General features: G+C 41.3%; 1 protein-coding gene across 7 annotated transcripts in view; it reads right to left on the reverse strand.

Moving 5' to 3' along the window:
- Positions 1-22,550, reverse strand: part of ENOX1 (ecto-NOX disulfide-thiol exchanger 1) — a 524,830-nt gene that overhangs the window by 246,662 nt on the left and 255,618 nt on the right. Inside the window, exon 1 of one of the 7 annotated variants that reach the window (XM_019650341.1) lies at positions 15,200-15,269. The exons of the other annotated variants lie outside the window; for them this stretch is intronic. The gene's annotated coding sequence lies outside the window, so the exon portion shown is untranslated. Of the gene's footprint in view, positions 1-15,199; positions 15,270-22,550 lie in introns of those variants that run through there. 7 annotated transcript variants of the gene reach the window in all.

Raw genomic sequence — 22,550 nt, forward strand, 5'->3', positions numbered from 1 at the left:
CACTTATGTCTTTTCCGTTCCACTGCACTTGACTAAGCTCTATCCATCTCTTGAGGTCTCCTTTCCTGATATATTTAGCTAAACGATATTTTTTCCTCTTCTGCGTCTTCTCCAGCCCTTACTAAGTTAATCTTCTAGTGTCCTGTGTTTTTCATTATCGTTCACTACTTCATTTTATCTCTCAAAACAGAATATGGGATCTTTGACGGCAAAAATTATACCTTCAACTTCACTGTTCCCAGAGCATCTAGCATAGTCTTTTAACACTGAAAATATATGTATGAGATTATTGATTTATACACTCTGTGGGTTAGTTTAACCATCTATTGTGGATGAGCCACTTATAGTGCCAGGAAGCATGGAAGTGTTAATAATGATGATAAAAATACAAACTAAGACTGGGTATGTCAAAAGGCACAGGAACTGACCTAAAAGAGCACTCAATGGCCAAAACTGAAACAATTTGAGCAACGAGACAACTCATGACAGTATTAGACCATGAAACTCAAAGAATAAAATAAATATTCATGAGTCCATGATATAAATAAATAATTGAATAAACAAATAAACAGGAAAGAAGAGACATGTCTTCCTTACAGAATTCCAAACAGAAAATGGAAAAGGAGGGAAATACAAAATAATTAGAACACCCAGTAGTAATTGCTGCAGGCAAGATCCAAAAATGAATACCAAAATTAGTGGACAAAAATTTAAGGAGGAAGAGTTCAAAACCTCAAAGTACACCCACCCCCCAGAATATTTATTAATTACTCTGGTAATTTTAACATATATACAAATTCTCTGATATTCTTCCATCCAGGAGATGTAACTTCATTTCTCTCCCCTTGACTGCATGTTAGACCTAATGACTTGCTTGAAATGAATGTAATATAGAAACAGAAAATAGTCACTGTGAATAAACTTAGCAGATATTACCTTAATCAAGTGATCACGGTTCTCATAATCCCTAAAAGTCATGTTGATATCATATGCCTTTTATATGCTGAAAAGGATACTTTACTTCTGTGATATTCTTCTGTAGAATCCAAAACCCTCATTCAACCATAACAAAACATCAGAAAAAAAAATTAGGACTATTCTACAAAGTATCTGACTTTACTCTTTAAAAGTCTCAAGGTCATGAAGGACAAGGAAAAACTATGACACTGTCACAAATCCAAAGTGGAAACTAAGGGGACATGATACCTGTGGTATCCTAGTTTGCATCCTGGAACAGGAAAAAAAAAGACAGAGTTGAAAACCTGATGAAATCTGGATAAAGTATGGAGCGCAGCTATTTGTATTGTACCAATGTAAATTTCTTAGTTTTGATAAATGTACCATAGTTCGGTAACCATGGTACCACAGTTAGGTAACCATAGTATCACAGGTACCATTAAGGGAAGCAGAGTGAAGCATATACAGGAACTCTCTGTATTGTCATTGCAACTCTTTGGTAAATACTGGGGGTACCAAAAAACTGTACACATGTTAAGAGATAATATCTATGTATTACTCTTTGAAGTTGAACTGAATTATGGTAGCAACGTGTAGGTATGACAGTCGCTCAAAAGATGGTGTTAAATGAATGCTAGCATCATTCATTGTGTAATATTACAATTTTAATACAGATTTTTCCTTTCTTAAAATGGATATACATTTTTTTGGCACCCACTGTATAAAATTATTTCAAAGTGGGAAGTTTTTTTTAACTAAAAAAGTCTGTTGTGGGCCGGCCGAGTGTCTCAGTTGGTTAAGAGTTAGCTTAAGAGCGCAAGCTCTGAGAAACAGGGCCCCCGGTTCGATTCCCACATGGACCAGTGATGCTGAGACCAAGCTGAGCTGCCACTGAGCTGCCAACAGGTGGCAGGATAGCTCAGCTGGTGAAGAGCACATGCTCCTAACAACAAGACCTGTCTGTTCGATGGTGGGCGACGCCTGCCCGCAACTAAGACTGAACTTGGCACCTTGAGCTGAGCTGCCACCCGGATGGCTCAGTGGATAGAGCGTGCGCTCTTAACAACAAGGCTGCTGGTTCGACTCCTGCATGGGATGGTGGCTACGCCCGCAATTAAGATTATAACACAGCACGTTGAGCTTAGAGGCCATGAGCTGCCGATGTGCAGCCAGATGGCGACTGGCACCGTCCACAATTAAGATTAAAGAACAACTACTTGGCTGGTCCCCCTCCCCAAACCCCCAACACTGTTCCCCTCCACCAATTCCCCAATTAAAAAAAAAAAGTCTGTTGTATCATTCCACACATTTATGTTTGGATTCACTGGAAGTGTGTGCTCCTTATATTTATATTAATAATTGAACTTATGCTCCCTTTTGTGAAATATAGTCTAGACTGGTTTGGATTTATAATTAAACATAAACAAATTTTATGAAATGACCTAAACAAGAGCAATTCATTAGTAACATAATTTATTACTAATGTAATGACTATCAGTAATATCCATAACAATTATTTCCAAGAAGACACAGGATACCATAAGAGAAGTAAATGATAAAGGCTAACACTCATACATAACCACTCTTACTTCAAAAATAATAGTGACTCTCTTAGAAAACACTGACTGTCTTAGAAAATAAATAAATCAAAGAAACAGCTATCCTTTAGTGAGGTAGTAGCAAATTATTTCATATCTTAACTTCTCAAGCAACTATAAAAAGACATGAGATTTATAGTGGTTCTAGATGTTTCCAGCTCAAGATGGCAAACTGATCACATCAGTTTATCCCATGCCTTCTCAAGTTCCCACTAATATTAAAGCCAAGAAGACAAATGGTCATAAATCTATAAAACCAAAGAAAATGGGAATGGATAAAACAATCTAGCAAAATTCCAGATGATAGAATGGAACAGAAGATGGATAAAGCTATAACATGGATACATGTAAACATGGAGGATGATAAAAAATGCAGAAACTTGGAGAATCCTGCTCAGCAACAACCAGATTTCTGAAAAACACTATGAAAGAGGAGATACTGGGCTATGATCTCTGATGATACAGACAGAGTTCCCAGTCAAATTTGCATTCTTAAATATATTTGGATAATGACTAGTGACAGACTTTGAAGAAAGTTGTAAATATACAGCTAAATATCTATAATGAGCAAACAAGCAAATAAAAATGGCCCTTGAGGAACCCTGAATAATTTGGGGAACAGACAAGGACTTCAAAAACGCTAAAAAACAAGAACAGGATTCTACAAAAAAAGGAACAATCAGAGAATAAGAAAGAATATTAGAAGATTAAAAGTATAATAGTCAAAATTTTTTTTTCATTAAAGTTTTTGGAGTGAAAATTGTTAGTAAAGTTACACAGGTTTCAAGTGTATAATTTTGTAATACATCATCTATATATCATGTTGTATCGATATATGGTAAGAAGATAGTTTTGAATAAGTCTCCCAAAAAGTTAAACAAAACTTTGAAAGATAAATGGAAAACACAAGAGAAATAATGTATAGAATCCAACCAGAGGGCCCAACTAAGATTTCTAAAGAGATTCCAAAGAAGAAAAACAGAAAAGGAATAATCAAAGAAATCATTTAAAAGAAATTCCACAATTAAAGGTCACAAGTTTTCAGAATGAAAGGGCCCATTAAGATGCCCATCAGAAGGGCCCATCAAGAAAAGAACCATAAACAGATATTTTAGTAAGAAATTCTAAAAATAAATTTCTAAAATCTGAGGGGAGAAAAAGGGGACAAGAATCGCATTTCTCACCAGCAAATACTGGATGCTACAAGTAGGGCAACGTCTCACAAATTCCTAGGGAAAATTATTTTTAACCTACAATTCTTGATCTAGCCAAAATATTAATCAAGGCATTTTCAGATATGTAGAAATCGAGAATATTAACCTCTTTTTACATGTCCCAGTTTGAAGCTTCCTGAGGATACGCTTCAGCAGCATATGGAACTAACATGAGAAAGAGGAAGACATGGAAGGACCCAGGGATGATCAATGCCAGATAAGACATCTAGACAGCAGTTGCTCCAGCCTGAGATAGAAAGAGATACCAGGAAAAGAAGGAATTCCATACGCTTCATTATACCTCTTGAGAAGCTGAAGGAACATAAGGATGGCATAAAGGCAGATGATTCAAAGAAAAATAAAAGCAATTAGAAACCCTAGGAAATACAAAAAGCTATACAGAATAAATCAATGTAATCATAGCATACTACTCCGATCAGCAGTGAGTGATAATTACATATTCATAATACTTTTTTTATTGATATTTAATCTTTAGAATCAACCTAAGACAAACACTAAAGTCTTAATATGGTTAAAAATCAAACATAAATGACATCAGCCTTACTAACATAAGATTAAAAGTACCAATGAGAGTACTAGAAGATTTTCAAGGAAAAAGCTACACAAAAGGTAATATTTTCATCTTACAAAGTAAGAAATCATCAGCTACTGTCTATAGTTAATAAGATGGATACAGGAATAGGTGTATTATTTAAAGGTACGTAGGTAACAAGAACTAAAAGTGTGAGTATATTGGGAGTGGGGAGGAGTAGTACAAATAAGCTAGATCCTTTTCAACCACAAGTCAACAGGTAATGTCTGAGTTTGACAAATCAAAAAATGGTAATTATATACACCCATACACATACTTCATTCAGCCAATATTATAAATATACAGTAATACCTTGGTTTGCGAGCATAATTCGTTCTGGAAACAACCTACTCGTATTGCAAGACATTGTTTGTTTACCACGTTAAAATGTATTAGAAATGTTTGCTCGTCTTGCAGAGCACTCACAAACCAAGTTACTCGCAATCCAAGGTTTTACTGTATTTAGAATTATAAAGGCACCAACAAAAGTATAAACACAGAAATATCAAAAGAACTAAAAGCTTTTCTGTGTGCAGTAAATCTGGGGCTGAGATCCAGGATGGCGGCCTTTCATTAGAAACCTGCTGCGTTTTTCAATTTTAAAAAGAATATATGTGTATTCTGTTGATAAAAATAAATGTAAAATATTTATTAACATTTAAAAAAAAATCTACTTGGAAATCATCCAAATAGACTATGTGCTCCATAGGATTGCTCTCAGCATTTAAATAAGGTCTTCTTGTTGGTATTTCAGAAATTAAAATACTGCATTTTAAAGTCTCAAATAGAAATGCTTCTACAAATCCTGTCCTGTGGCAGCCATTATCACAGAAACATTTTAGAATCCATGACAAATTAGCCTACTTTAGAAATATTAGGTATTATAGAAATTTAAAAACAAATTGTGGATACAGTATTTGTGAAAAATGCGTGAGGTGAGTAAACTGCGGTCTTTTGTGACTCTCATGATGGTCCCTAACTCATATCAGAGAAAGGGCAGAGTGGTCTCTTTTGCTCACTCATGCAGCAGTGGAAGCTGCTTAAATGGGAGTCCTCCTGAAACATCCTGAATCTGTCATTATTTCTTCTGTAATTTCCAATAAGCAGCATGACAAACTGCCCATCAGAATCAGGGTCTGTGAGCCGTATCCCAACTTTCATTGCTAGGACACAATACCTCCACCATCAAACACGAAAAGGCTCAAATGACTCAGGCACACCAGGACACCACAGAATTTATGTCACTTTGGATGTACCTAGTGTGGCATGAAGTTGAATCATCTGGATATAATAACTGCTCTGTGATATAGATTTGGAAAAAGTAAAAATCAAGTGGAAAATCTTAAAAAAGAGACAAATGTCAAAATAAGAGAGATTGTGGAGCCTGTGGATGGTTTTCTCATTCCTCTTCAAATTTTCTTTGCTCTGTGTTTAAACATTTCAAATGAAGAGTTTTTCTAATGTCATTCGATATAGACCAACATCTGAAATACAACAGCAGACTTTAAATACTTCCCATCTTGTAGAAGCTTTAAAAATGGATGCTGGTTGGCTTTTTTCATAAGGAAAAAAAAAAACAAAACACAGCCCCCGTCCCTTCCTGAAAGAGGATTTTCCAGCTGCTGGGAAGTTTCCAGACACATATTCTCAGGGATGGTTAAATCCTACATGTAAATACTTGTTTTTAACAAAAATTAACATTTAGAAAGATTCACAAGTAGTAACAGACTTCAGATCTCTGTTGGAAGTCATTACGGAAGAGTTTGTCTGGATATAAGAGATAAAGATGGAGATGGATGAAGATGGGGACCAGGAGAGGGGGATGGGGGAGGCGGAGGAGGGAGGGAGAGAGAGTGACAGAGAGGGAGGGGGAGAGAGAGACCAAAATGTTTTGCTTTTGCAATAGAACAACCAAGAACAGTAAATAATCTATAAATGCTATAGGAGCAATTGCTATGAATAAAATCAGAGTTTAAGGATCCTCCCAGGTAAGGCCAGGTAAACTTTCACGAGCCTTTTAGAATCAGGAAAGACCAAGATTTTGCTGTCTGGCCAGCCTGCACTGTTGTTTCTGATGCATTCACACACAGCAATGGTTGTCACCAACAGTGTGATTACTATGCAACCCTTTTAAGTAGGGACGTTTCATGAGGGCAAGGATGTTGTCTCCTTTACTCCCATGCCCCATCACTTTGAAGAGAGTCTGACACGTGTAAGTATTGTGTAAAGTTATACTTCTATTGTAAAGAGCAGAGGAGCAAGTTCAGGTGAAGGTGCTTTGCATATTCGAACATTTTCTGAGGGTTATTTGTCCTTGTGGCTCTGTGCGGTCCTACCCCGTTGGGCCCAGCTCCTAAGGGCTCTGGCCAAGCCATTCCCTGCACTGGGAATTCTATGGCCTGTGTAATTAGACCCACCTACAGGTGAGAGACAGAACAGCACAGGCATTCAAGGTATACACTCTGGCACCAGATTGCCTGGGCTCAAATTCCGCCTCTAAGCTTGACTTACTGGCTGTGTGACCTTGAGCAAGTCATTTAACCTTTGTATGCGTAGTTTGCTCATCTGTACATTAGGGGATAATGGTGCCTAACTTATAGGGTTCAATGGGTTCTATATATAACTCTCTTATAACTCACTGAAAACAGAGCCTGGTACACAGGACGTTAATAAGAACTAACGCTACCACTCTTTTCATGACAGGGATGCAGAAAACACATAAAGAAATTCAGTCATGTCCATACTGTGACTTTTTTTTTTTTTTACTAATGCCATACAAGTTTAAGGATAGATTTTGTATCCCTGAATTCCTGAAGTTTCAACTTGATGCACTATTCTTCTATGTACTTAGATATTTAAGGAGCCCAGTGGAGCCACAGCTCAGTAAGTTATAGGTTTGGAATAAAATATGGATGTGAGCTGAGGCATTTCATCAGAGAGGCATCAGCTTCAGGGTCTCCATCCATTCTGCATGTTTTCCAAAGCACATTGCTAAATGTGTTCTCTCTCTCATGAAGGCCTTTTAAAGTGACTTAGACGTGACAACCTTCTTTAAAGGCAAACAGTTTTAATTGTTAGTGAGATCTGCTGTAGAAATATTCTTAGTGTGAGAAAGCTAACATTTTCAGATCGCCGTTTCATTCTTAAGAGCTTAGTTCCTGATTATTGTTCGCATGATAGAATTTGTGCAGTTATATTTGTATAGGCTTTTTGCTTCATTAGCATTGAAATCCAGATGCCAGTTTACTTCAGTGCAAACACATCCAATGGATGTGGAATTTTCTGGAAACTTTAAAAGGAAAATTCTGAAATGAAACACCATACCACTTCTGAACCATATTCTGAGTTGTAAGATCTTTCAGTTACAACTTATTGAATTAGGTCAAGAGGTTCTCCTGGGGGAAAAAAGTAGTTGGCCAAAGAAATGCTAAAATTCCCCAAATAAAGCATAAATCAATCTGCCATTTCACTGATTCCTCTTTGTTCTTTTATTGTGCTTTTGGAAATGTTAGGCCACTGGTCTGCATCATTTCACCTCCTTGAAGTGGAAAAACTGTCACCAGCATCTGCTGCTTCAAACTGTAATGAGCTTACAGGTTCATCCTAAAAGATCCAAGCAGAAATCACCAGAAATTTCCTTTCCATAGGTGATCATGTCAGTATCCCAGCGGAAAGCTTAGAAGTGTGTGTGTCGGTGTGTGTTTACATTTATGTACATTACTTATGCATTTACAATGTACATATAGAAGTATGATTAATTTTTGTTTATAAGATCAGGTTGAGTGCTTCTATCACTAGTAGGTCTAAAAATGGTTGTTGGGATTTAAACTGTTACAAACAGTTCCAAAAAAATCCTCGCAGAGTAACAGAGCCCAGAAAGCTAATTCTAAGGCTTTCCTTCTGACTGTACTGTACACTTCTAAATACACAACAGTTTGAGGCTCTCATACCACTTTGCATATTTTCATCCAAAAATTCAAACCTATTCCATCCTGAGAACAAAAGCTGGCAAGAAGCACTCAAGTGATGAGTGAACAAAATGCAATAAAAAAGCAACATACTGACATGGAAATGTCACGTGAACTGCCGAATGGCTGACAGCTCCAAAGTTTACCGAAATATTTTGAAACACTTTGCCAACGAGTATATAATTGATTGAAAGACTTGCCAGCCCTATTCTAGAGACGTCTAATATACTACATAAATAAAGAAAACCATTTTCAATAAAAAATTAAATGTTAGAAATATATTTTTAAAGCGCTTTCAAAACCAGTGCAGTTCCCACCCCCCACCCCCGACCCAGTTTTGGCCAAGGAAATAACCATGATATTATCAGCTTCATCTTTGGATGTTCATATTTTACTTAATGCCTATCCCTTGCATTTTTGCATGGCAGTCAAATAAATCCGTCAATCAACCTGTATTTATTATAAGAACTAAAGAAATACAAACTTCCGAGCTCAAATTGCTATTAGTAAGATCCTGATTTATAGGGTCAGCAGCTGCGATTCTTTGTGAGCATTCTGTTCTTCCATCCACCCACCCACCCACTAAAGCTGGACTAAAAGCTGGAGTGCACAGCGTGGGCAGCTGCCAACTCACCCTCTCACGATGCCACTCTCCACCCATCCACGCATCCATCTACCCTTTTCCTAACAACTCTTTATTAGTCTCGTTAGTACCTAAGATGTGTCAAGCATTGCGCTGATTACCAGAGACATAATGATGAATAAGATAGAGTTTCGGGCCTCATGGAGTTTATAGTTTAGCTGGAGAGGCTCCAAGTAAGAGGATAATCATCATAATTTGTGCTAAGCGCTCGGGTAAACCAAGAACAGCATGCAGATGGGGAGTAGAGACACAGATCATAAAGAGTTCCTGAAAGAAACAGCATTTATCCTGAGGCCTTAAGAATAAGTAATACTGGGTCAGAAAACAAAAACAAAAAAATTAAGGGAGTTAGGGGCCAGCGGGAACAGCATAATTAAATAACCAGGGGAAGGGAGGGGGCGATACATTACAAGCTCAGAGAAGAAGAGAACGAAGGGCTAGTGTGTAGACAACAAGGGGAGAAGCGGCGAGAAATAGGACTGGAGAGATGGGCACAGATTTCTGAGATTCACCCTTTGCCCTTAATCCCTCTTCTCTGATCATTTATCATTTTTATAAATACTGGAGAGGCTGACTCTAAGAATACACCCCGAAGTTGTAATAACCGTTATTCTTAACACAAACCTCACCTTGCAACCCAAGGAACTGTCTAAAACGAATCACAAGCAACTGCTTATTTACTCCACCAGGACATTTTGGAGAGCTTTTTAAATGATAGGTCAAATGTCATGACCACATCTCTACCTCTGATCTACATTTTCTTTATAAGACTTATAAGAAGGAAAAAATAACACAGAAGTAATGAATACATTTAAAATCAATAAATAAGAAAAAAAATCACAAGTCCTTCTTTACCTTCAAGTCAAAGTTCTCCCTTAGCTATTGATCACATAGTTTGAAAAAATGATAATTTTCAGAGAAAAATAAGGACCTCAGCACTACAATTTTCCATTAACCTATTATATAAACAATTAAATGTTTTTTCATGGGAAACATCAAAATCTTTAACTATCAAATGCATATATCAATGCAATGCTTGTTTACTTTCAGACACGTTTATTCACACATATGTATGTGTATCGGGCAGTGAAAGGAGAGTAATAATTAGCTTTTATCCTTGTGGGCTGACTAGAGCTGTAACATCGACAACAGATCCATCTCCCAAGACAAAGAGGCAATTCTGGATTTTAGCCCTGTTTCCTGTTGGATTCTATTTAAAGTAGAATAAAATACACTTCAAAAACCAGTTTTATATATCCTAAATTCCTAATCAAGAGTTTGTTTTGCTTTTAGTCCTAAATATTTTGTTCCATCACATTCAGTCCTGAGGGGACTGAATTTCCTAAACCAGAAGCAACTATATTTCAGGAAAATATGTCTACTCGTATCTAGCACCAAATATATTTTCATCTTAATAAATTATAAAAGGTCTCTCTGATCTTTTATTTTTTTTTCTAAATCCCCTCTTCTCTTCTCACTTTGGCATGTGAACTTGTAGCCGTAGCCAAGCCCATCAGCTGAGAGGGAACGTTATTAAACAGCTGGGGGGAACAACGCACGAGCTTTGCTGGCCTTCCAACCCCCCCACCCCCCAAGTGCTTTCCACACCCAAGTTCAGGTTCTGGTCCCACTCAATCCTAACTGCCTGCTCTAATGAACCCTCCCGCACTCAGCTATCTAAAACGATATGCAGAAACCTACTGGCAGGCCCATGTTGGCTTAATCTGCACAACTCTTTTACAACCAGAGCTGCCAAAAGATGGGGAGGTTTGCCTTATAAAGCAGTAACTCCCTTTACCTCTGTCTGCTGAGCCCTGGAATCCTAGCCGGGTAATCAATCAAGATGCCACCGAAGGGAGAGGTGATTCTCTGGAGAAAAGTGGCCAGAAGTCCAGCTTTGATCAGCCTCACCCTCCGCAATCCTGAAATAACCTTGTCATCTGGACTGAGGCTCCCTGTCTGCCCAAGGTGGGTGGGAAGGCCCTCATTTCTTATAACAAGCCCACTTAAAAATGGCCGGTTCACTGGTGCTTCCACATACAAATCTCGTTTCAGCTTCTCAGCAGTGCAATGATATTACTCCTGTATAAATGGATGTTTGCAGCTCTAGTCGACTTGTCGGAGGTCACAGAACCCGAAGTGACAGAGCTGGGAACAGAACACAGGTCTTCCGAGTCCCTGTGAGTCACCTGCTCCAAAAGGGCAAACACCGAGGAAATGTCCCCAAAAGATTCGGGAACCCTCTGCTCAAAAACCACTGTTGGTGAGCTTTTTTTTTCTTTACAGAAGGAAGATTTATTTATTATGTATTTATTTATTATTAGTTTCAGGTGTACAGAACAATGCAATAGTTATCCTTTTCACCCTCACAAAGTAACAACCCCCCTCCCCATCTATTGCCCTCCCACCCTCATATCATGCTTATCTATCACAATTCCATTGACTCCGTTCCCGCTCTCCACTCCACGTCCCGTGACTACATGCACATAAAATTATAGTTGAGGAGTTTTACATGCATCTTCCTGGATCCCAGCCAAGAGCTATGCATTCGATCTGTGAAGTGTGGGGCCCAGAACCGCATTTTAATAATAAGCTCCCTCAGCCATTCTTAGTCACTGTAGGGTTACAGGACTGCTGCTCTGTGTCTTCTAGCTCTGAACGGTAGAGTGGAGTCAGCTTTGCATTCAGAACATTTCTGGGATATTTTTAATTATTATTATTCCTTGTTTGAGTGTCTTTTATGAACAGCCCCTGCCCCGACCCTCCTGGTCTCACATTTTTTATTTAACAAATACTTACACAGTATTTACCACATGCTGGGCCCAGTTCCTTGATTAAACTCTCACCACGGCCTCACGTGGCAGATAACATTGTTCTAACACCCGTGTTATAAAGGAGGAAACGTGTGCACAGACAGACCAAAGGGACTTGCCTCACATCACACCCAAGGTGAGATCCTCGGCCGGCTGGCTGGAGCGCATGCGTCAACCACCCCGCTGTGCTAGGCCTGCAGCTCCAGGCAGAGGTTTGCAATCACACGGCAAGTGCTGGCAGAGCGCTGCCCACCGGCTCCTCGGACGTCCACCTACTGCCTGCTGCTGCACCTACACCTGTTCTGCTCTCTGCCAACATGTCCCGTAGGCCCCATCCCCTTCTTCACGTGGCGAATTCCCCCCTCACCTGACAAACCCTGGACACTGTCGCTGGATGTCGGGGACGAGTTAGGTTGTCCTCTTCCGTGCTCCCAGGCCCAGGGTGCACACGGGCCTCCTGGCATTAAGGACCCTGAGCTAGACCCACAGCCCTGCCCTGTCTTTCCCAGGCGACCGAAAATGCCCCAGGCGCAGACATCCAGCCTGACTTATTTTCTGCCCCAGGTGGCTGGTGGTGAGCAAGTGCTCCACAGATGCTTGAGGCATAAACACATGGTTGTATCCAAAGCAAAGGGATGGTTGTTTGCTTTACAATAGAATCCGCCACTGGTTCCCTTACGCTGCGTTCATTTACATATCATTAATTTCTGGACAGAAAGCCTGGAGGGCAGAAAGTTAAAGCTACTGCCAACTGGAGATCAATCTAAATTTCAGATAAAATATCTCTGAAATTCTAATTTAAGTCAGTGGGAAGTCCTCTATTGATCTATGGAAATGTGAATTAGACACAGGTTTTCTGGACTCTCCTGTGGCCTGAAGGGAGGTGTGAACTTCGAGCACAGCTGGCTGCAGGGCTCTCAATGTGTCAGCAAAGGGGCCAGGGAGCTTGGCTGGTGACTTCAGTCTTTTCTGCTCCAGCTGGCAGGCGTGAGAAATGTTGAGAGCTCTGCTCTCCTGGCTACTGAAGGATCGCGTTCCCCTGCTCTGTAATGACCGCTGCAGCCATCTGGGGAAAACAAAATTCTTTCGCACAAGAACACAGGGAACAAGGGGGGAAGCTGTAGTACTTTGGTTCTTTGGCTCCTGCTTCTAGAAAAGGCTAGCTGGCATTTTATCTAACTTGCTTCTCAGTAACCTAGTAAATCCAACTGGATAGTTGCGAAATGTTCTCTAGTCTTAGGGTGAGAATTTCTTACATGCCTAGAAAGCCACCCGGGTTGTAATTAAATTCCTTAAGTGAGCAGAGCAGCCCCAAACACAGAACATTAGCTTCCCTGTCTGGTGCAGTTTACTAAATTCTTGGGATTGTACTCATGCTAAAAGACTCATTGACTTTTTTTTTTTTTTTTTTTTTGCCTTTTAAAGAGATTTAGTCTTTTCCCGCACATCAAAGAAAGCATATCAAAGAAATACAAAATGGAATTTGTGATTAGTACAAACAGACTGTATTAATTTTTCCTTCTAAACAATACCCTAAGACGAAAACAGGCTAAACCCATTATGCCAATTCAGTGATGGGGAGCTTAGATGACCACACAAATAAACAATGTGTTTCAGATAAAACAGGCTACACAGTGCCTCACAATTATATTTTATGATGGAAAATATGTTTATGAAGTTTGGGAGTCTGGTGATTTAAGGAAAATGCCCTCAAGTTTTCAGGTCGCTACAAGTTTCATGTGAAACATACAGTTCTGTGAATCCCATATTTTATTAAATAAAGCCCAGTCAATGTCATTGGCCAAAAGTTTAGGCCCTCTGCCATGGTTGTAGGTTTGATCAGCTCTAGGGTGGGCCAATTATCTCTGCTCTGCCCCTTCGTCAAAGAACACACTATTATGTCCCTTCAAAACTGATCTTATGGGATGAATCAGGGAGCACTGAGACAGATCAAAGGGAGTATCCCTCAAACAAAACCAACCTAAAGGATCATTCCTTGAGGGTTAAAGGGATCAAATATGTGGTGATGGAAGGAGAACTGACTCTGGGTGGTGAACACACAATGTGATGTATAGATGGTGTATTACAGAATTGTACACCTGAAACCTATGTAATTTTACTAACCATTGTCACCCCAATAAACTTTAATTTAAAAAAAAATCATCCCTCACCAAAAAGAACTCATCCATGATATCAGTAAGGTTTCCTCTCCTTTAAAAGCCTTCCTTTCCCCTTCATTCATTTCATTCTCAAGAAGTGCATTGTGAGAACTGATATGATCTGAGCCAATCTGACCATTCATCAATATTAGTTACCTTCTGGTAGGTGAGACCTGTATGTCTCCTCTCCCACAACCTCGCTACCAAATTCTGCCACATATGCAAATATCGATTAGCAAATAGGCACAAAAATAGTCATGCAATCAGTTCCATAAGACGTCCCCTTCTCTGTTCTCTTTGGTGTTCCAGCAGCATTTTGGATCAAAAGTTCAGTGCAGGCATATATGATATTCTAATGCAGTTTTCAGCTAACTCCTTTAGTTAGTTCAGGACAGTCTTGCACACAAGATGGTCAAGTACTCTAGGGTCACGTTCAAAAGGCGACTAGGTGGATACAAAGATTGCTGAAGTATTTATGGCAACCATCTCATGAATCGTCCAAATACTAGCTGAACACCCTGAAGTGGGTATCCTCAATTCGGTGCTTCAGGTATTAGCTTGCCATTTCTGAAATGTAGATTAATTCACATACAATACAAACTCCCCACAGCATCTACACCAAAGCATTGAAAAGTAAATTATAGGAAATATAATCAAGTGGCATCTCCATTCAATTTAACATTGTCTCACTAAAGATTGAAATTAGGGATTCTAGGCAGTATATGACAGAACTCTGGCCTACCCAAGTCAACAAGTCTGGCCAAGTCTTACCTCCTTTCCACAGTGTTAATACAGGAAGGCCCGGGCGCCTAAAGAGAACGTGGTGGAGAACACAGAAGCCTGGGCGCTAGTGCCAAGGATGTCAATAATCACGTGATGCCTTTCTTTTGGTTAGGAGTCGTCATGCAAACGTTTTCCCAAAAGGTACTGTTAAGGCAACTGAGATGCAGATTAATTCATACCCAGACAAGTGCAATGGATTTGATTCAATTCAATTCAATTCAATGCAAACGTTATTGAACACGTGTGTGTGTGTATGTGTGTGTGTGTGTGTGTGTGTGTGTGTGTGTGTGTGTGTGTGTGTGTGTTTCTCCCAATCTTGCCATCCACTCTATACACCACCTCTGATTCATCGGCCTAAGGCACTGCATTAATCACAAGCCGGTTTAAAAACAAACAAACAGTAACAGCAAACACTTATCTGCTTACTAATGAAGAACAGATTCTCTGGCCTAAAAACAAAACTTGAGCCTACCTCTGCAGCTTGATTGGCAGCCACTTTGATCGCTGCTTCCCATCTCCTGCCTCTGTGCTTCAGTCTGCTGTGCCCGATACCTGACACGCCTTTCCACGGACCCTCCAGGGTCTGCCCACAGCACCTGGCAGAAAGCCTACACTGAGCGCTTGACTGGCAGCCAGACAGGCTGGGCCCGGGAAAGCAAAGACCAGGAGACCTCAGGCCACAGGGCAGACCCCAGGAGCAGGCTCTGGGGAGAGAACGGTATTCAGCAAGAGGGAACGGAACCAAACACACAAAGTGCAAGGGACGCTTCAGCCCACGTGATCTCGTCTGACCTCTGCCACCACCCGCCTCCTGGCAGGCCCGGGCTCATTCATACTCCGTGGCCGTGTCTCTGCTCCCCTGTCCTTAGAAAAGAGAAATGGGTTCCGACTTCCAGTGAGAGGCCAGTCCCTCCTGGACTCCCAGTGTTGTGTAGCGTCTCCACCCCTGAATGCTTACACTACATTGTACGTGTCTACTCACATCCCTACTGCCCCACTGGGCTATGAGCTTCCTGACTGGGTCCGGGCCTCACTCCCTTAGGGATTCCAGAACCCAGCACTTAGCCCACAGTAAATGGTTTTTAAAATGTTTATCAAATAAGTGAATAAATAAATGAACTCTAGTTTAGAAACGTGACTGTGCCTACTTAAGGACTGCTCCAACTGGCTTAGTGACTGGGTTTTGTCACAAGGACACCACCCAGCTTTTACTAACCGCCCCCCCCACACACACACAGTAGGTCAGAAGCAGGTCCTCGCTTCCGTTCCCCAGCAACCTGTGTCGGAGCATATTTCACTGGTATGGTCCCTGGGGGTTCCTCGTATTCCCTTAAGTATAATAGTCACCCTACAGAGACACAGGTATCTTGATGTTCTAATTCTCTTACTCACAAGTTCCCTAAAGTAAAAAGGCAAGCCTTTTTGTTTAGAATTTCATAACTATATTTTATTTAAATTCTTAAAATTTCTCTAATGTCACTGCTATGGTCTCAATGTAGTGTCCCCTCCCGTCCCCAAATTCATGTGTGGAAATGTAATGCCCAATGTCATGGTATTAGAATAGGTGAGACCTTTGGGAGGTGAGTAGGTCATGGAGTAAAGCCCTCAAAAATGGGGTTAGAGCTCTTTTTTTTTTTTTTTAAAGGCCTGAGGAAAATCCATTTTGTCTTCTGCCCTGTGAGGCTACAGTGAAGACACCAGGAAATGAGCCCTCACTAGACACGGAATCTGACGGCGCCTTGATCTTGAACTTCCCAGCCTCCAGAACTGTGAGAAACAGATTTCAGCTGTTTATAAGTCACCCAGTTTATGGCATTTTTGTTATAGCTGCCCAAACAGACTACGATAATTACTAACAAATGCTGACTTATCTCCTGCTATGTAGAAGGCTAGCTGGGTGGGTTACAAAGTAATATGACATCATCTTTCTTTCTACAGGGTTTTTGTTTTTTTTTCTTATCCAGATGAAAAGACAAGGGATATGGACCCATGAACAAAAGCACCATCAAATGAGCTACACAGATGCAGGAACATGGAGGCTTTGCTCTGATGGCCCTCAACCAGGCAGAGTAGAGGCCATTTGAGGAGAAGGTGGGACTCAGATAAAAAGCATGATGTAAGCACTTAGGGGACAAGAGGTGACGGCAAGCAGGTCTAGGCCTCAGGATGCTTTGCAGCAACCCCAGCAGTGAAGTGACCAGGGTCACAATCAATGGGAAGGCAGGGAAGGGCAGGCTCTGTGTCAGGAGCCTGCATGTGTGAGGAGTCACAGCAGCTGGCTTGCTCTGGGCATGACTGTCACCTGCACTGACCATCATCCTTCACGCACTCTCTCTTCCTTTTTAGACGTCAGGATAAAAAATTTAAAAACAAAACAAAACAAAAAAACGTACTAAACTAAGACAGCTAATAAATAATTTAAGCTGCTAGGAACTTCTCAGGGTGGCATATTTGTACTGGATAAAAAAAATAAGTGATCTGGCCAAAGCAGAGTTGCTAAAATCACCACAGATGGGCCCCAACACCTCAGAAGATGAGCAATTAAAATGGGCCACATTTAAAGGTGACAGCACAGCTATGTCACATGGGAGAGCTCCAAGCGTCTACACAATCGTCAACCACATTTAACTGCATAAACCCAAGAGCCCTGCTCTTTAGAGATTTTGTTTTAAAGGTCTAGCATAAGAATTTGGGGCCACTATATTGCTTTCACAGATGCATTATACGGTCTTAGCATGGCACCAAGAACTTGAATCACAATGGAAGTCCAGTGACTTTCTCCAGGGCAGAAACCTACACTTTTTTTCTTTCTTATCTGCAGAGGATTTAGCATCATCTCTGTCAGTTCAACAGAACATCTTCTGTACTTTCCAAACCATGTGCTATTACTTCCGAGATCTGAAATATAAAGCCTGCACCTATTCATTACACTACAGAAAGAATGCACAGTCATTCCCTTCCCTCACATATAATCAGATCAGGAGAGAGAGAGGGAGAGAAAACCAACGCTTACTGGTTACCATTAATTTCTGCACCCTTGGGAGGTAGGTTTGATTATCTTCGTTTTAATAGATGACGGAAGCGAAGCTGGAAGAGTAATTTGTCCAAGGTCATAAAGCTAATAAATGGTAAAGTTGGGGCTCAAACCCTGACTTGAGTTCCCAATCTCTCATGTCCTTGTGCCCAAGAGAAGAGGAGTCACACACTTTGCGATGGTCTGTGGAGGACACAGGAGAGCCACCAAGCAGGGGGCACAGTGTACAGACACTGCTATACCATTTGTCTCAACCACTGAGCAGGGTGAAGTGGGACCGAAATACCAGTGACAACAGAGCAGAGCCAGGAGAGGCCCAATGGGGCTCCGCTGATTGGGGGGAGGGGAAGAGACGTTTGTACAGACACTTGGAGTCCAATGAATCAGACAGGAGTGATTGGCCAGAAGGCTGTAATTATGGCCATCACATGCCATGTGTGTTTGTTTTTTCAATTGATGTCAGCTATCTCACTGAAAGGAAACATAACTATCTAGTCAGCGGTTCTCAACCTGTGGGTCGCGACCCCTTTGGGGGTCGAATGACCCTTTCACAGGGGTCGCCTAAGACCATGGAAAACAAAAAAATACTTACAATATGATTCATAACAGTAGCAAAATTACAGTTATAGAGTAGCAACGAAAATAATTTTATGGCTGGGGGTCACCACAACATGAGGAACTGGATTAAGGGGTCGCAGCATTAGGGAGGTTGAGAACCGCTGCTCTAGAGGATCTGGCTATCTGAAATGACCCTGGGCTGGCAAATGTGGAGAGAGGGTGGGTCTCCATCAGAAGGCCCCACTCCTTCACTCCGTCACGCCACTCATTCTCCCCAAACACATGAATGGTCACCCACAGATTAGCAGGGGAGATGCACTTACGTAAGGTTCCTGTCCTTAAGGAACCACAGTGCTGCGGGGAGAACAACAAGCAACAAGGACTCTCATGTACCGTCAGATGCAAAATGCACACAACCAATTATAACCACCCTACGAGTCCAGAGAAGGAAGCACGTGGCCCCCCAGGACCTCAAGGCCCCTCCCAGGCCCCTCATGCCCAGCCTCCCCCTCCCCCCAGATAAAGGCAGGCAGGAACAAAGGAGTAGGGCCACATTTTAACCCCTGTCATTCTTCACCTCTAAACGATGCTTCCTTCTAATTTATCTAAAGGGGAGGCATGGAAGAAGGGGTGGAGGTTACCCTTAGTAGTAACACCCAGGAATTTGCCAGAACCTTGGTATGATACGAACTTTGTACACATGCACACCTTGTAAGTATCCTTTGCCAGAAGCAGGTTTCCTTAACAGAGGGATGCACAAGCACGTATCACTATTTTGCAAACAAAAGGAAAACACACTCCAGCCCACACTCTCACTGGGAACCATGTGAAAAAGTCAACATCATTTGACCTTTGTTTAGAGCTTTTATGTGAGGGTGAGGTACCCTGACCTTTTGTGCCTGGAAACAGGCTTTTTTTCCCCTATAATAAGAGAATAATTAAATTCTATATATTTATAGGTACGTTATGAAAGACATAAATCGATAAACTCCAATGTTTTACTGACATGACCAACTGCGTAATAAATCACTTAGCATCGATTTTAGAACAATGAGAGAGCCCCCTGAGCAGACACATTCGAATGCAAGCGAGGTGACAATGCGTGCTGTGCAGGACAGGACAGTCCTTGTGGAGACAAGTAGTCAGGACTGCCCAAAGGCTGATGCCACTGGTTCATCCCAGTTTGCTCAACAACACGTGACCCTGGGCCTGTGCTCCTACCCACAGGAGGGGCTGCACCCAAACTCTCTGGAAAGAGAATCTGGTCATGAGATCAGAGCCTACCCTCACACCAACAAGGAAGGCCACAAAGTACCCCATATCCTACATGGCTTGCACACAAGTCACGTCCTTGGGTCCCAAAGTAGTTCTTTGTCCATGAGCCATCCAAGGCCACTCTCATGTCCTTCATTCTAGAAAGAAAGGACAGCAGAGGGCAGGGAAGGCCAGGGCAACCCCTGGGGGTTATGTAGGGGGCTGCGTGCACCTATGACTCCTCCGACCTAACGGTCCAGCCTCTACCAAAAGATGCTGTTCCCTGAGAGGCCACTGCTTGGAGCAAAGATGCACACACGTCTGAGTGTAAAGACTGAAAACATAAATTTTTCAGTGCCACGTTGACACTGGACTTCAAGCATTTGTTTGTAAGCCTCACTCCCCCCCTTGACAAGGAGCTCCCTGAGGTTCGGGACTGCATCCTCAAGGCCTAGTTCAACATTCAGCAGATGGAGCAGACTCATTATGTGACTGCTGAATACACAAAGAAATAAAGACTGCAAGGCAAGAGAGCTGCCCCAAATGGAAACTTGAGTTTAACCCTGATGTGACACTTAAGTATTTATAAGACACCATGGAGACCGATGTGCATGAGTCATGAATAGAATCATATCCTACGCATCTGACGATTTATTTGTGGACCAGAGCAGCTGGGCAGGGCTGCGGTTACCAAGGTGGGTCCATCTTCTGATGTGTCAGAGGCTGGTGCTCAGAGCACAGACTCTCGGTCACAGCCAATTCCTGGTGAGGGAAAGCCCAATTTAAAAACAGGGAAATTGAAGAAAATGACTCTTGCATTAACGAGATTCAGATAATTCAATATTTTTACTGCTAAACCAGAGAGAGAGCTGGATTACTAGGGAATAGCAATCGCTTTGAATTAAACACCACTCTAGGTAAGCCAGGATTGGCTTAATGAATGTTTGTGTACTGGGCTTAATAAAAAATTGTATTAGTCATTTCGTACAAATATGGTAGAGTTGGTGAATGACTCATAATGAAGGAAAACTGCCGTTAATCCATTTTAATACTTCCCTTATTTCAAAATATAAAAATACATCTTTAAGCACACAGAATCCTGGATGATGACACAAGCCCAGAGAAATGTAGATTTGTCAGTCACACAGATAATGAATGATGAGCTAAGATTAGAATCTAGGTCTCAGGCCTCCTGTCTGGTGCACTTCCACCACATTGGTGGTTTTCAAACAGAGCCCACCAGGCTCCCAGGGGAGGGGCTTGGAGGGCAGAGTTCCACTGTGTGTCCCATGCTTTCTTTTCAGGTAGACCCACTGGGCATTGGGGCACTGATATCCAGATTTTTGGAATTTGTGCCATTAAAAAATATATACTACATACAATGCCATCGTGTCATAAAAGACGGGATATTTTAATACCAAAAACATTTAGAGGAACAGAATCTCGGAATAAACGGAGCTTCTTGATAAAACACAATGCTGCCCTACACTTTTCTCATTTCACTAAGGATCACAGAAGAAAACCAACTGTGCTACGTCACCGTTCTGTAGACTGCAACTGAGAAGCAATGGTTTTATGGAAAGAACTGTGGTCTCAACCACATCACAGCAGCATGGACTCCTCTGCTGCGTCATTTTGATCACTCACTGGTTTTTAGTCATAATGTTCAATAATAATTCATGAGCCACCCCACTACACGGGCTGTTCCTTCATCCACACAAATAATAATCTAGTTTGATTAGTCTCAGAATGTGGCCTCAGGACCAGCTGCACCAGCACCATCCGAGGTGCCTATTTAAAATCCCAAGTTCCACCAATGCGCTGTACAAGTGAAGCTGAAGTAGAATATTATATGTCAACTAAAAAAAAAATATATATATATATATATATATGTGTGTGTATATATATATATAGTGTGTGTGTATATATATATATATATATATATATATATATATATATAGTCACGGGCGGTCAAGTACAGCATCAGTCAGTGATACTGTAACAGTTTTATAAGATGTCAGAGAGTAGTAGCTTGGGGGAGGGGGGTTATCACTTTGTGAAGGGTGTAAATGTCTAACTATTATGTTGCTTGGTACCCCCTGAAACTAATAAAAAGTAAATGAATAAACGATATTGTTGAATGTAGGTATAGGAGTGTTCATTGTACTTTTCTGTCAACTTTTCCTATATCTAAACATTTTCATAATAAAAAAATTAAAGAAAAAATAAATAAATGAAAATAAAAGCCCAAGTTCCCTGGCCCCGCCCTGGATGAGGCTCTCAGGAAGCGAAGTCTAATTCTGAGATGCAGGTTGGAGGCAGGACACCTGGGTGCTTATTTTGTAAACGATGGTTTACCATATCTGCTGCAATGGCTGGTGGTAAGATTACAAGGTTAACATTCCTTTGCAAGTCTGCAATAACTATTAACGTGGAAAAGAGGACCAGAATAAAGAGGACACCACTATCTCACTATGGCTGTTTTCTCACTGGACAAACAAGGATCAGTGAACAGGACCAGTGAGTTTTTAGCCTCCCTTGTAGCAGTGAAACTATTTCTATGCAAAATCTTTCAGGGAAACAAATCTTTTGACACATGCAGAGCTGTCCTGGTAGAAGTGACCGGGAGCTGTGTCCCTTTAGCCCCTGTCTCAAGCACCCTCCACCCCCAGATAGCCTCTGAGGCCTCTAAGCTGGAAGACAACAGAACTGCATGCCTGATCTCTGAGGTGTCACTCTGGCTTCAGAGAAGGTAAATCTAACCATCATGCGTCAATCAATGCCATCAGTTCAGCTGTAATTAGCCCAGAAAACTAGCCACTCCATCACGGGATTCTCCTCTTAACGGGATCTGAGTGCAGGGGAAGGACACCACCCACCACAAACAGAACAGTGACGACAGACTGCGCTTAACTTTTCTTTTAATCCATTACTGTTCTTCACCTAACACAGAGCTTTGCGCCTTCCTTTCTTCACT

This window comes from Hipposideros armiger, unplaced genomic scaffold (assembly GCF_001890085.2).
Source record: "Hipposideros armiger isolate ML-2016 unplaced genomic scaffold, ASM189008v1 scaffold_139, whole genome shotgun sequence".
NCBI lineage: Eukaryota > Metazoa > Chordata > Mammalia > Chiroptera > Hipposideridae > Hipposideros > Hipposideros armiger.